Below are 15,708 nucleotides of genomic sequence, written 5' to 3' on the forward strand. Positions count from 1 at the left end.
AGGTGTGTTAAGCATGATTTGCCCCTGGTGAACCCATGTTGGCTTTTCCCAAACACATGTTTCAGTTTACTTGTGATAGTCCCCAGGAAGATTTGCTCCACAACTTTCCCAGGGATTGATGTGAGGCTAATGGGTCTATAATTAGCCAGGTCCTCCCTGGAACCCTTCTTATAGACAGGGATGACATTAGCCTTCCTTCAGTCTTCAGGCACGTCTCCTGATCTCCACAACTTCTCAAAGGTGGTGGAGAGCGGCCTCACAACAACATCAGCCAGCTCTCCCAACACCCTTGGGTGGATGGCATCCAGGCCCATCATTTGTATGGGTCAAGCTCCTGTAACAGTTGACACAGCAACTCTTCCTTCACTGACAGCAGGTCTGTGTCTGCATCTATCTGGATTTTTGGTCCCGTGGCCTGGGACCTAACAGCACTGGTAAAGACAGAGGTGAAGAAGGTGTTGAGGACCTGTTCAGCGTTGTTGGTGACTAGTTCAACTTCCCTGTTTAATAGTGGGCCAATACTCTCCTCCTGTTTCTGATTGGTTTTGAATTATCTGAAGAGCCTTTTCTTGAAGTTTCTGACATCTCTGGCCAATTTTAGTTCAAGCTGAGCTTTTGCTTTCCTAACTGCTTCTCTGCATACCCTGGCAATGCTCTTGTAATTTTCAATAAGTAATATTCCACTTTTTTATCTCTAGTATGTTTCCCTTTTGGTTCTGAGCAGACCCAGAAGCTCATAGTTAAGCCAAGGGGGTCTCTTACTCTGCCTACTTCTCTTACCTTTAGAGGGGATGAGCTGGTTTTTTGCGTCTAGGAGAGTGTTCTTGAAAAACTCCCAGAACTCACTAGTTCCTTTATCCTCCATGGAAGCTTCCCATGGCATTCCTTGCAACTGAACCCTGAGCAAGCTGAAGTTTGCTCTTCTAAAATGTAAAACCTTTGTCTTGGAATTAACCTTCAGCGTGCTCAACTTTATCCCAAACTCCACGATGTGATCACTGCAGCCAAGGCTGTCATTAACCGAGATACTACAGAGCATGTTTTCTTGGTTAGTGAGCAGCAAATCCAGCAGCGCCCCATTCCTGGTTGGCACATCAAACATTTGTATGAGGAAGGAGTCCTCTAAGCATTCCAGGAACTTGATGGATGACAGGTGAACCACTGTGTTGTTCTTGCAGCAGATGTGTGGGTAGTTAAAGTCTCCCACAAGAACCAGGTTTTGTTGACCTGAAGCTTGCTAGTTGACCCAAGTATCGCTTCATTGGTCTTGTTATCTTGGTTTTGGGGTCAGTAACAGACGCCTACTGTAATGTAGCCCTTGAAGACAACCCCTCTGATTTTGACCCAGAGGCAGTTGATAGGGCTTCTGCAATTACCATAGCTGAGTTCTGTACATTCAAGGTTCTCCTTAATGTAGAGTGTGACTCCTCCTCCTCTTCTACCCTGCCTGTCTTTACGATATAGCCTATAGCCGTCAATCACAGTCCCCCAGTCATGTGAGCTGCCCCACCATGTTTCAGTTATTTGTATGATATCATAACTTTCTGACTGGACACAAAGCTACGATTCATCCAGTTCTATATATGTTAATATATGTATTAACAATGTAATTCTTGGTAGGTATCTGTTGCCTTATTTATTGTAATACAACAAACTCAATGTTTTGCATGTAAATATTGTGATTTTTAGTTATTTGTGTTGTTAATTTAGATTCTTCTTTTTGTACCTTTCTGTCCTGAGAGATACAAGTGCTGAGTGGCTCTTCTGCCCTTTCCGCATTCCTTGTTTTACTGCCTGCTCCCTCCCTCGCATTGTTAGCCTTGGAAGTAGATGCTATTTTATCTTCTACTTTGTTTTCTATGTCTGTCTCAGCAATTATACAATTGCCCCAAATGCCACCAGCTGAACATCATATAGGTGAACCTGCTCAGGGGCAGGTGGGGGGTTCAGGTGGTGGCTTCCTTGTGGAAGGTTCAGGTGGTGGCTGCCTGGTGGAAGTTAATACCAGTTTCTTACCTTTGCAAAGTAACATGGTGGAATTTCATCATTCTCACAAAAGGATTCAGGATGCACTGTCTCTTGTGTGTCATGCAAAGACAGTCCAGGCAGTCCAGTGAAGATTATACAAATGCTTTCTTTTCTCAGTTTCTGTGACTAATTCATGGTCTCCAGTATCCCTCAGATGGCCAGAAATGTTCTACAATTTCGTGTAACAGTTGGACTTGATGGTCAGTATAATGATAGTTGAGTATTTCTTTGGAAATTTGTGATAGTAGAGTTGTCCCACTTCAGCAGTGAAATGCCCAGCTATACCATTTGTCTCCAGTCCACCTTATAACTCATCTTAATTAGATTAGTGCACAGCTATTATCATCTGGGAAATGGCAGCAGATTTGAAAAGCTGATCTGCACTCTTAACTGAAGTTTGGATTATTTTTCTTCCTTGTGTTTGAAAAAAATAATTAAGGTTGAAGTATTGTAGCTGTCAGAAAAATAATCACACTTGATCAACACTTATTGATACTTGCCTCTGAATTTTAAGGTCTCTTCTGTTTACATTGCTGACAAAAAATCAAGTTTTTACTGCAGTTCTTAAAGGGTGATGTTCATCTCTGTGGAGGGGGCTTGCAGAAAGCTTGTGCTGCAGCTATGTCCCATATAAGACTTGTTTGGGGGACTGTTACAGTGATTGCAGCTAAGCAGGTGCAAGCTAAGTTATAGTCTACCCTGTAAAATCATTAAGAGTGTAATTGATTGGCTTCTGATCTGATAAAATCTCTACCACAAATGCTGCTGCTGATGTTCAGAAACTTGGAATAATGTTACTTGATTGCCATGCTGTACAAGTTTGAATATCTGACAAGTGAAAAATTATCTGTTACCTTAGTACATTTGATATAGGGAGATATAGTATATTTGATATGGGCAGATCCTCAGTATGTGGTCATGAGGCACTGTTATTTTTCTGAGACTTCTCAGAATAGACTCCAGAAGGTGAATAGCTTGTGTTGCCTCCTTTCTCTGTGTTAATTAGTACAGTTCTATAAAATAACATTTATATTATGTTTTTGAAGTTTCCTAGTAGTGCAAGTGGGGTTTTTCCTTGAATATGTTCTTGTGCATGCATATGTAGATATAAAGCCATAAAATGATATTTCACTATTATATGAACACTTTAGGAATTTTTAACCACCAAACTAGGAAGAGCGAGTATAAGGGAGAGTGCCTCTGTCATAGTCACTTTACTGATTTTTTTTCCAGCAATTCATTAGCCAGGTGGTATTCCCAAACAAGATAGCATTTACAAGGTAGAAAGATACTATAGGAATTCCTAAGTAGCTGCTGTTCAGAAAGCAGAGCAGAGCTAGTTCATTTTGAGTAGGAGTGTTTTTCAGTAATATTTATTCTTATCCTGTCTCCTCTGGGGTTTTTTGGTAATTATTTGGTGATCCATCATTTTGGATATAATGGTTCCAAACAGTATTTTGTCATTGATTGCATACTTTTGAAAAGAAGAGACAGAATAAAAGCTGTAGGCTCTGCTACAGGGTGTCTGTGTCTTTGCATCCAACATTTTTCTGTAATTTTAGCCAGGAAAAAAGAGAGAAAGAATTTTAAATCTATCTTATGTGGTGTGTTTTGGTTGGTTCCCCCCCCCACCCCCTTGGAACTTGTAACAAAGATGTGCGTGATCTCCGAATTTGTATATGGTGATGATGCATAGATGGATGTCTGTGATATTCTTGTTTTTAAAGCCTGAGGTTCATTTACACTGAGCTTCTTATATACAGTCCCAAAGTTAATGTAAATGTGGAAGTTGAAAAATGGTCCTGATTTATACCATCTGTAATGGAATTTTGTCAGACCTTAGTGAAATGAGCATTAGGCTCATTTACTTTTAATTTAATGTAGGCTAAATACCAGAGAATTTTAAATCTGGTGCTTTTTTTTCTTGTGGGAAAATACTTGACTGTAGATGTTCAAACCCAAGGAACTGCCAGCTCTGCACTGTTACTGCATGTATCTTATTTTTAACAGCAATGGACCTTTCCTAATGGTGCTTATCAGTGCTTTGCTAGAGAGAGGGGCAACTATTTTGATCTTAAGGCAAAACAGTTCTTCATCTTTAGCTGGAATAGTAGTCTCTCCTTTCTTTATTATGGTGTTTTTATCTGTACGGAAACTAGAACAAAGCTAAATCTTCCTTCTTATAAAGGCAGGCAAAGAAAATGCTGGTTTATCCATTGCTCATCCTTATCAACCTTTGGTTTTGATTTTAGTGAGCTTGGGCTTGCCTCTGCACTTGTAGGGAGTATGTATGGGCAATTAAACAGATGTATCTTGCAGAAATGCTTAAGGACAGGAAGACCATTGATAGGAGACAATGGAAGTAATGTACATGCTATAAAGGAGTTTCCCTCACTGGAAGTGAGCATGGCATAACTAGGAAAAAAGATTTTTTCTGTGGAAAAAGTTATCTTTTCTGTGAAACAGCTTTTGGGACTTGTGCATCCTTGTGAAGGGAAGGGAGTCAAAAGCAGACCATACACTATCACTCCATTGTCTGTGAGATGGGAGATGAGCAGATGTCCACCCATTTCCCTTCCACAAACATAGTGTGCAGATATCTTGTGCATATGGGTGATTGACTTCAGGCTTTCATTCTTTTCATGCCTTAATTCTTTTTCTTCGGATTATACCCAACTGTTTTCTTTAATAGCCCTTGAAGGAATAGTTGAGAAACTTATTCAAATGAGAACTGGTAGCCAGATGACAACATCTTGTCATCCATGTTAGGTTCATATCATCTGTCGTTTCTGTTTCTCACATGCAACTTCCAGTTCTGATAAGTGACCTGCCAAAGATCCTCAGCTGCCCAAATTTATTTATTTTTATTTTGGATTTATTTATTGGATATACCTTGGATACAGCTAGTTTCTGTTCTTGTTTTTTGGTTTTTGTTTTTGTTTTTTTTTTTAAATGTTCCCTAAGACTGTAGTTCTTTGAAGCCACGATTAAACATGGTGATTCCAAAGTGAAAAGAGTAATTCCTTTGGAACTGGCCCTGTGACCCAGTTCATTCGTAGGAGCATAATGCTTCTTGTTTGGTACCTGTGAAGGGTATTGGGGATGCTTTCCTGTAAGGTAGGTGATCAGATGGCATGTTTTGTGTTCTGTGAACATATAAAATGGTTATGTGGCAAATCCTTGAGATTAATAGACTTTGGGAGTGTATTTCTTAAAACGAAGTGTATGACTTAAGGAACGTAAGAAGATTTGTAAAGCTTTAAAGCCTTTCTGATTCCTCGTCTTGGCAGTTTACTATCAAGGCTCCTGAATGTATTCAGTGAGATGTTGACAGTCTAGGTATTTTTAAGACGACATCTTACTCACACTAAGTACATTCCTTCCTCAAAGCAGCTATCAAAACAAATTTTTGTTGCAGTTGCCTGTTTGCCAAAAACATCCCCTAGAGCTTTTAAAGGTCAGACCGCCTTCCACTGGGGTTTGGATGCCAACTGTATGATACCTTTCAAAAATAGGTATACGTGGTGGGTTGGATAGCAATGCCAAGATACCTTTTAAAAATAAGCACATGTGGCGTTCATCTGCAAAGCAGATAGACAAAACTTGCTGGGGAGCATCAACACTCTTCCCACACTGTTACTTGCAGAGGGTACCAGCCACTCACACAGAGAGCGAGTGAGTGCTGGGAGAATGGTTACCTCCCCAGCACTTACTTAGAGGGTTATTGCTTGTAAACTGAACTGCTCCTACCTGGCCTATTCTTTTTCTGCAGCTGAGCAGATGATCTGAGTCCTTGTCAGCCTGATGGGTGCTCTGAGCATTATGAAAACAAACACCAAGGAGAAAGGGGAAAAAATTTAGAGCAAGTGCATTGAACAAAATGGCACAGAGCTTCTAATTTATCCCTACATTGTACTTAACTTTAGACAGCTGAGCTGTTTGAGTTCAGAATGCAGTTGCTTTGGAGTAGGTTTTCATGTGAAGGCCACAGAGAAGTCTGTGATCAGAAGAAAGTACAGAGTTGGACCTGGACCTTTCAGGTCCATTAAGGTGAGCACCTTATTACTGGTCCATCCTTACCTCTGATTTCAGTTAGTGCAAGGATAGGTCCTCAGCTGACACAGATGTCACGCTTAGCTTATTGATAATGTTATACCATGAAATCCGATCTACAGTTAAAAAAAAAAAAAAAAAAGGCCATTTAAATCTGGTCCTTGCATGTTCGGGTTTGGGGATTTTTTTGTATTTTTAGCAAAAGTTAGTAGCTTTTGTATTCTCTCTCACAAGAATGTTGTTATATTTGTTTTCAAAGAGCAGAAAAAGCAAGATGGCAGCTGCTGGCAGAGTAATACGTTTTTTTCAAGGAAAAAGTAGGATCCTGGGATAAAGGGACAGACCTCTAATGTATGCATGGCACTGGAGAGCGCTGCCCACAGCCGTAGCCAAACCCCCCAGGGGCTGTGAGCAGCTGCCATGCTGTGGGCACACATCACCAGTGATCACAGCTTCTCCAGTGTTAGGGGTAAGGACATCCATCCCCGAGATATCTGGAAGCTACTCCAGTCCTTCCAGGAAGAGAGTTCATTTTCTTACTATCTAGACTAACAAAACACAAAGACTTTGGATGGTGTTTTCTGTCTCCAAGAACTCATTCGTGATTCATTTGCCCACTGTGTAACATGAAGTCCCTGTTGCGAGTTGGCAGTTTTTCTCAAGAAATGTAGACACTGACTATTACAAATTTGCCATTCTTTAGCTGCAGCACAATGTTTGTTATTAATAGTAGTAGTTTCTTCTTAATAATAATTCCTTGATGGGTATTATAGCTTGGAGACTGACAGCTCCTTATGCAAACGAAGCACTTCCACCCAGTTGTAGTGTCACTGGGAATAAAAAGTCAAAGCTCCGCGGGTGTGGGAGAGACAGGGAGTGTATCATTAGAGAATATAAGACAAGTAGGATAGGAAGATGGGTTTGCCGCCCCAGGAGAGGTAAACTAGCTGTCTACCATGTCTGCTGATTTTTTTGTCTGGCGTTACCACTAGGAAGAATACTGACATGATGCTCTTTGTCTGTGTGATTAAATTATTTCAGATGGAGAGAATTAGCCTGACATTATTGTCATGGCAAGAAATGAAGGTCGTAAGTGAAGGTGAAAGGAATAACAATTGCAAACAATCTGTTTGCAGCACAAGGAATTAGGAGGGAGAAACTTGAAGAGCTTTTATTTTAAAAATACTAATATTTAGAAGATAACTAAACTTTACATTTCATTGAACTAAACATGTGCAGAACCATTTAGAACCAAGCATTGGTTAATAGGTAAAGTATAGTGAGAAGCAACAGCTTGTTAACTGCAACCCTACTGCTTGTTCTGGGCACCTGTAGTCACTTTCAAATTACATTTTAGTTATAAAAATCTGCTTTAGTTAACTAACTTCAAGTCAACAAATGTACAAAGTTGGCACATTTCCTCAAGGATTTAATAGGTTCTATGTTCTATGTGTGTAATATACACAAAGATTAGACATGTATATCTGTCTCTAGAAATTATGTAGAGAGAGTCACTGAACTGTATTAGCAAGTAAAGATGGTTATTGGTTTCTCTGGTCCCCTTACTTTTATGTTTCATTTCTGTTCACCACTGTACACTCATCTTTTTTCCTTGATAGATATACTTACACATTTCTTCACCTTTGTTGTCATTAATAAACCATAATGCGTGCCACTGTGTTGCATGTAGTGTATGCAACGTATTTCTCTATACTTGTAACCGTCAGTGAAGGTCAACCTGCTTATTAGGGGATTGCATAATAGGATTGCTCGATACAGCAAATAGTTGATGCTCAGTGATCCTAGGTGGATCGTCCAGTCCCCTTTTCCGATGCTTTGTTTCAACCCTTATATGTTCCTTTAAAAACTTAAGTACTTTCCTAGAAGCACAGGATTGGAAGAAGCTTTCAGATGGGCTGAGTCTTGTAATCTGCTACTGTAGGCGATAGCCTGATCTCCTTTATTATTTTTTACATTTCTGGCCTAGGAACAGTTAGGTCTTTTTGCTGTCACTGCTTGGAAGTTGGGTTCATATCAGCACTTTCAATAGCATTAGAAATGTAGTATGACTTCTTAGTGGGGAAGAAAGGCCAGCAATTCCACAGAATGTTTAGTGTTGTATCTGCTTGACGGAGTTACAATGCATCACATCCTGTGCATCCTGCAAAGATACCTGGTTCACCTGTAGTTCCAGAAATGCTCATGCCAGATAAAGGAACATGGCTTTCCAGCTGTAGTAAATAGTGCTGTAAGCAAGTATTTGCCATCAAGTATTCTCTGCTGTCTATTGCTATGATAGTCGATCTGTATGCTGATCTCCAAAGCGTATGTGAAAGAAGACCTCTATCTTTAGAGCGTATGCCTGTTCCCCAGTAATGGCTGGAGGACCAGAGATTGGTCTGGTGACTCACTACAGTATATCAGTAATAACATTTTTCTAAATGTGGTAAGGAACTCTAGGAACTAATTGCCATGGTTATTTACACATTTATTTTTTCTAGATGTTTGTCCCTTGCCTCTATAGCAACTGTGTACTGTATGTTTTAGGAACTGCAGAGATAAGATTTCAGTAATGACTGTTGAATGGTATTCTAGATTAAGGACTTCTGCTCTTGAAAGATGGATTGATATCATATTTTCAGCCATCTCCTTCAAAAACTGTAATGGCATTAGGAATAACAAAAGCTCTCAGAATGCTTTGTATTTTAGCAGTCTTGTATTGTGTTAGAAAATGTGGGGAAAAAAACAAAACAAAACAATAAAAGTGTCAATAGCAAGTAGTGAATTTAAATCACCAAACCTGGCTTCTGTTGGGAAGAGGTCAGATTTACTCTACATCACATATTTGCTACTCCAAAAATTGCAATTACTCAAAATTTCTTGTCTAAGATTTTAATAAATAATAACATTGCTGGCTGCATGGTGGTCTTTCTGTGGCAGTGTCTTTCTAAGAAACCTGGTGATCTTCCAGGCCAGAGACTAATTGGACTTTGTTTTGTTATTTGCAGTAGTGGACCAAAAAGTGTTAGAGTAAATGAAAATAGAAATTTTAAAGCATAATTAAATGATCTTAAAAAAAAAATGTCTGTTGTTTTTTTCAATTAGAATAATACAGATGTTTCCTTTGCCACAAGACAAGGCCTTTTCCAAATGGAACATCTGTGAAGATGAGAAGTAGAGGGAAGTAACTAAGGTTCATAAACAGTAATTTATGTTTGCACAGCATTTTTAATTGAGAAATGTTATCAATTATTTCATTCTTGATTACTCCATAGTACTGGAAGTGAATGCACTTCATCTCCCAAGTGTGAGTTAATAATATTTTGCCTTTTAGTTTTATACATAAACAGTTTTTTAACATTGAGGGTAACAAATCCTCACATATCCTTTACATATGATGAAAATAATTTTCAGCCATTTTGGTTTTTGCTGATTCTGCTGTGTTTGTAGCATTAGTATACAGCCAGTTCTTGGGGAGAGTTTCTAGTACCTTTAGGATTAATTAAATTTAATTCCTGAAAATCAAGTTGATAATTAAAGCAGAGGTATTAGAAGATGCTGCACTTCTGAAACAAATTTTTCACCACTATGCATTATATAAAAGGAGCTCAAAGAAAACATAAGACCCTGATTAAAAAGCTCATTGCATTTCATGGGAAGCATCCTGTTTGGGGGGAATATATCAGCCTTTACATTGTACTTAATGTATTAGGCCAGGAGTTCCTTGAAGTTTAATTCATGGGAGATCATTTCCTGTAAGAGACAGCAGTTTACAAGCTGATTGATGTCTGTAATACAGGTTTTTTTCTCAAGTAGAACAAACACAACTTATGATTTTTTAGTATTTAAAAAAACCCATAAACAAATAACAAACAAACCAAAATAATTAGGCAATATACAAAGGCTGTGTGGACCACAGATGGTTCACAGACAATTTTCTTTGGCACACCAACATTTTTGCTCAATCAATAGAAGATAAAACAGTTTAGTACCTGTGTGAAGATGCTAAGTAGGAAGCAGAGAATCATAAAGGCAGAAGTAAAAATGGGTCCCCTGTGAGTTGAAGCTGTTAGTGAAAGTAATGATGTCTTTGCATTTACGGGTTAGCAATAAAATTCCTCTTTGCAGAGGGGTAATTCAAGCTTATGCGTTATTTTAGTGTGCTATCAATGTGGTGTGTTTTCATATGCGTTACATTTTAGCCAACGTAAAAGCCAAAAATCATCTTAATACTTGGGGCAATCGGTCTTCCTTTCTTTATCTCTGCTTCAGTATGTTAAGTGTCTAAAACGAAACTGGAAATACTCAAAACAGCTGTGGACTCAGCACCTGTTGTCAGATATTAAATGTAAATGATGGGAGCATCTTTAAAATGACCTCATAAAATGATCACATTTGCTCTGTGTTTAAAGAAGTTGAATTTTCAAATTACACATTTGCTTCCTTATGAGGATGATACCAGAAGGCATATTAAATCATTGTCTCACTTTCAATTGTCTTTATAAAGCAGTAAGTTTATTTTGGAAGTTACTAATTTGTATCTAATTGGGATGGAGGAAGGGAGGCTCTAGTTAATCTTGTTTACATTCAGATGTACCCTTGGATGTTTTATCAAATCCAAAGAAAAGACAGATTGTACAAAATTTGAATCAAAAGTTATCTTCAAGTTTTAATAAGATTCCTGTTTAAAATAGAAAAAAACCAAACCACATCAAGGTAACTGTTGTCACTTTGCCTATGATTCATATAATTAAGTCAACTGGTAGTGTCTAATCTATAAAATCATATGCTCATCTCAAATCTTTGCCAGACAAAACAGGGCAATTTTAAGACTGGTTGTAGCAACTTTGATAGTGTTAGCTAAAAAACATGTTATTTGAACATTAGTTTTATATTTTGTTTCTAGCTATTTCCCAGCAATTTATTCTTTATGATCTATGGAATGTCCAACTTAAGCAGTGTCTAAGCATTTGTCATGGGTTGAGGCTGGGCCGGCCACTAATGAATGACAGATGCTCCTCCCAAAAGGGAAAAGGAGAGAGAACAAGAGAGAGAGACTTTACGATTTGGAAAAGAAAACTAAAACAGCTTTAATGAAACAATAACAGTAAAAGAAAAGATAAGAATAAGGAAATAATAAAATATATACAATACGTACAAATACATACAAAACCAATACCGAACCCAACTCCCCCCACCCTGATGACAATGCGTCACCACCACGCTGCAGGGCTGGCACTAGGGCAGTCCCAGGCTGGACGTGGCAGCAGACAGGGATGGGATGCAGGAGCTGGACTCAGGCACTGGATTCAGGGATGCACGGACCGGGACCGACGACAGAAGAACAGACAGAGTCCTCCTCAGATGTTGGCCATCGAAGAGAGAGATTGATCCTTGTGATCTCTCAGCTTTATACTGAATATGACGTATATGCGATGGAATACTCTGTTGGTCATGTTTGGGTCACCTGTCTGATTCCCTCCTTCCTGCAGGTGTGACCTTTTAGGTGCTTGCGACCCTTTTCACTCCCGGCACCCCAACATGCAGTACAAGATTTAGCAATGCCCTTGGTTGCTGTGAGAACAAGTATAAACAAGGGCCTCTCTGCACGCCATTCCTTGGCACGAATTATAAACATCAGGCCTTATCACTGCTAGAAGCAGTCACTGTCTGGAAAAACATGCTGCTGTTTCAGAAAGTGCTGTTAGTTAGAAAAGACTGAAAAGTCAACTGAAAAGTTGAAACACCAAAACATAATTAGTTCTGGTTTAGCCCAAACCAGGACAGCATTAAAGGTCTGGTTTTCAATGGTGATAAGTACCTTCTACTCATTAGGTGACTATATTGTTAGCCTTAACAGCTCCCAGCTGTTACAGATGAAGGTTTTTCAGTGTTATCCTTGGGATTTTCTTTATTTGTTATTAGGCATTACTGGCAAGTACAATTAGGTCGTTGTTGCATTATGCCTCAGGGTGGATGAAACAGTGGCTCTATGCATGGGTGTTACACCAAACAGAATACCAAATTTTGACAAATCTGTGCTATTCTTGTTTAGATGGAAGGGAGAGAGCAAAACCTCTGCCAAAGTACAGCTGCTTGTATTACCCTGATGGAATGTTCTATTTACTGCTTTCCCAATTAAAAATGAAAAAAAAAAAAGGCAATGTGTGATATAATCCATGTAGTGGCATGCTCTAATCTACCTGACTGGAGACATGACTAGTGACTTGGAGTGTAGCTGCAATTGTTGTTGGTGTTACTACAGGCCACCTGATCAGGAGGAGGAAGTCAATGAGGCCTTCTGCAGACAGCTGAAAGTGGCCTCATGTTCACAGGCCCTGGTTCTCATGGCGGACTTCAGCCACCCTGGCATTTGCTGGAAAGGCAACACAGCTAGGCACGCACAGTCCACGAGGTTCCTGCAGGGCATTGATGGTAACTTTTTGCCACAGGTGGTGCAGAAGCCAAAGAGTGGTGCTGGACCTTGTGCTAACAAACCAAGGAGGAGTAGTTGGGGATGTGAAGGTTGGCAGCAGCCTTGGCTGCAGTGACCATGAGATGGTGGAGTTCAGGATCCTGCGTGGAAGAAGCAGGGCAATCAGTAGGATTGCAACCGTGGACTTCAGGAGGGCTAACTTTGGCCTCTTCAAAGGCCTACCTGGAGGGATCCCATGGGATAGGGCTCTAGAAAGCAGGGAGATCCAAGAGAGCTGGTTGCTATTCAAGCACCACTTCCTCCAGGCTGATGATCGGTGCATCAAGCAAAGGAGGCAGGAGACCAGCCTGGATGAGTAAGGAGCTTCTGGAAAAGCTCACCTGGAAGAAGGAAGGTTACAGGATGTGGAAAAAGGGACTGGCCACGTGGGAGGAATATAGGAACGTTGTCAGAGTATGCAGGGATGCAACGATGAAGGCTAAGGCCCACTGGGAATTAAAGCTGGCAAGGGATGTCAAGGATAACAAGAAGGGCTTCCTCAAGTACATCGGTGGCAAAAGGAAGACTAGGGAAAACGTGGGCCCACTGCTGAATAAGGTGGATGCCCTGATGGCAGAGGATACAGAGAAGGCGGAGTTACTGAATGCTGCCCTTGCCTCCGTCTTTACTGCTAAGGCCGGTCCTCAGGAATCCCAGACCCTGGAGGTAAGAGAGGAAGTCTGGAGAGAGGAAGGCTTTCCCTTGGTCAAGGAAGATTGAGTTAAGGGTCATTTCAAGGCAAACTGGACACCGACAAATCCATGGGCCCCAATGGGATGCACCTGCTGGTGCTGAGGGAGCTCTCAGATGTTGCTGCTAAGGTGCTCTCCATCATCTTTGACAGGTGATGGCAACCAGGAGAGGTGCGTGAGAACTGGAGGAAAGCCAATGTCACTCCAGTCTTCAGAAAGATCAAGAAGGAGGATTCAGGAAACTAGAGGCCATTCGGCCTCACCTCCATCCCTGGAAAGGTGGTGGAACAGCTCATTGTGGCTGTTGTCTCTAAGCATGTGGAGGAAAAGAAGGTTCTCAGGATTGGTCAACATGGATTGACCAAGGGGAAATCACGCTTGACCAATCTGATAGCGTTCTCTGATGGCATGACTGGCTGGGTAGAGGAGGGGAAAGTAGTGGATGTTGTCTACCTCGACTTTTGACACTGTCTCCCGTCACGTCCTCATAGGTAAGCTTAGGAAGTGTGGGACAGATGAGTGGGCAGTGAGATGGATTGAGAACTGGGTGAAGGACAGAGCTCCGAAGGTTGTGATCAGCGTTGCAGAGTCCAGCTGGAGGCCTGCGGCTAGTGTCGTTCCCTAGGGGTGAGGACTGGGTCTGGTCTTATTCAACATACTCATCGTTGACCTGGATGAAGGGACAGAGTGCACCCTCAGCAAGTTTGCTGATCACACAAAACTGGGAGGAGTGGCTGATACACCAGAAGGCTGTGCTGCCATTGAGCGAGACCTGGACAGGCTGGAGAGCTGGGCGGGGAGAAATGTAATGAGGTTCAGCAAGGGCAAGTGTAGGGTTGCGCATCTGGGGAGGAATAACCCCTCCCTGCACAGTGCAGGCTGGGGATCGATCTGTTGGAGAGCAGCTCTGTGGAGAAGGGCCTGGGAGTCCTGTTGGGCAGCAAGTTAACCATGGGCCGGCACTGTGCCCTTGTGGCCCAGAAGGCTAATCACAGAACAGTAGGAGTTGGAAGGGACTGTTTCCTATGCAACCTGCTCTAGGCGAACCTGCTTTAATAGGGGGTTGGACTAGATGATCTCTGGAGTTCCCTTCCAGCCCCGACCATTCTGTGATTCTATTATAATCGAGTAAAGTGTTTTCTGCAGAATTTCAAATGGAATTCTTAGCTGCTTAACAACAAAGAGAGGTGCTTTGTCACACTTACTTCTCCCCGTAGTCTTTACCTGTGCACGAAGAAATAGTTTTCTTGTGGTTGTTTAATTGTTCACGGGTTGATTCTTCAGGCTGGTGAGCTCCACGGATGTTCTGTGATGCTCTGTGAATAAGTGTAGCACTCACTAAATAAATGTAAGATCGCCCTTGTTCAGCTGTCAAGTTTAGGTTTCAGGCATGTATATTGATACCCTAATTCTGAAAGTGACTGGTGATTTCAGTGTGAAGGGTCTATCTACTCAGAGCTCATTTTAAGGACTGGAATCTTTAGGAAGATCATTCCATCTCTAAACAGCAAAATATATTTCAGGAAAATCTCTTTCTGTCTCTTTTAGGTAATTATCTACTTAGATTTATGAAAAAGCATCATTAGATGCCCATTAGGCAGTTGAAATAACATTCTACTGATTGACTGTTTAGTGTATGTTTTCTTTGTTTGCATATGCTGTGTCTCAGTAAAATAACTGGGGGGGATCTCATGTATGAATGTGAGCATCTCATATATATCTGCGTGTTTTTGAAATAAAACTAATTTGGAAAAAAAGTTTTTAAGAAGTCACTAACAGAAGGGAAATGGTTTTACTGCTAATTTCTTCTTCAAGCACTAGGATGACATGTTTTTTTCAGTTTTATACTGATGTCCTAAGAGATACTGTATTTGTTAAATTCATATTAATTAGAAATGAGAGAGCAATTTGGTAGGTTTAGACTTGATTAGATTCTTCAGAAAGCCCAGATAGTTCTAATGCGGAGAGAAGAGCATAAAACTGCTTTATATTCCTTCTGCACTGAGTAGCAAAGCAACTTTTCTATGAAATTTCTATTTTATAATAATTTGGGACTCTCAAATTCTTTTTCTTATTCTTGGTATGGAGTCTGACAGTCTCTGAGATTACAGTGGGAGAAATTATTTGAAGGAGTGTTGCATGGTTTGTACAGGGCCCCCTATTTGCTGCTTCTGCAATGTGGTGGGTTGACCCTGGCCAAAATGCCAGATGCCCACCAAAGCCACTCTTATCACTCCCCCTCCTTAACTGGACAAGAGAGAGGAGAGAAAAAAAAATAACAACAGGCTTGTGGGGTTGAGATAAGGACAGGGATATCACTCAGCATTTACTGTCATGGGCAAAACAGACTCCGTTAAAGGAAAAATGTAATTTATTGCAAGTCCTCCACGACTTCTCCAGCGTGAGTCTTCCCATAGGTTAAGTTCTTCATGAACTGCTCCAGCGTGGGTCTCCTTCATG

The 15,708-nt window shown here is 40.7% G+C and overlaps 1 protein-coding gene across 3 annotated transcripts in view; it reads left to right on the forward strand.

Moving 5' to 3' along the window:
* TULP4 (TUB like protein 4) overlaps positions 1 to 15,708 on the forward strand; it is a 133,557-nt gene that overhangs the window by 61,153 nt on the left and 56,696 nt on the right. The window lies entirely within an intron of this gene.

Source organism: Leptosomus discolor, chromosome 2, assembly GCF_034619465.1.
Source record: "Leptosomus discolor isolate bLepDis1 chromosome 2, bLepDis1.hap2, whole genome shotgun sequence".
Classification (NCBI taxonomy): domain Eukaryota; kingdom Metazoa; phylum Chordata; class Aves; order Leptosomiformes; family Leptosomidae; genus Leptosomus; species Leptosomus discolor.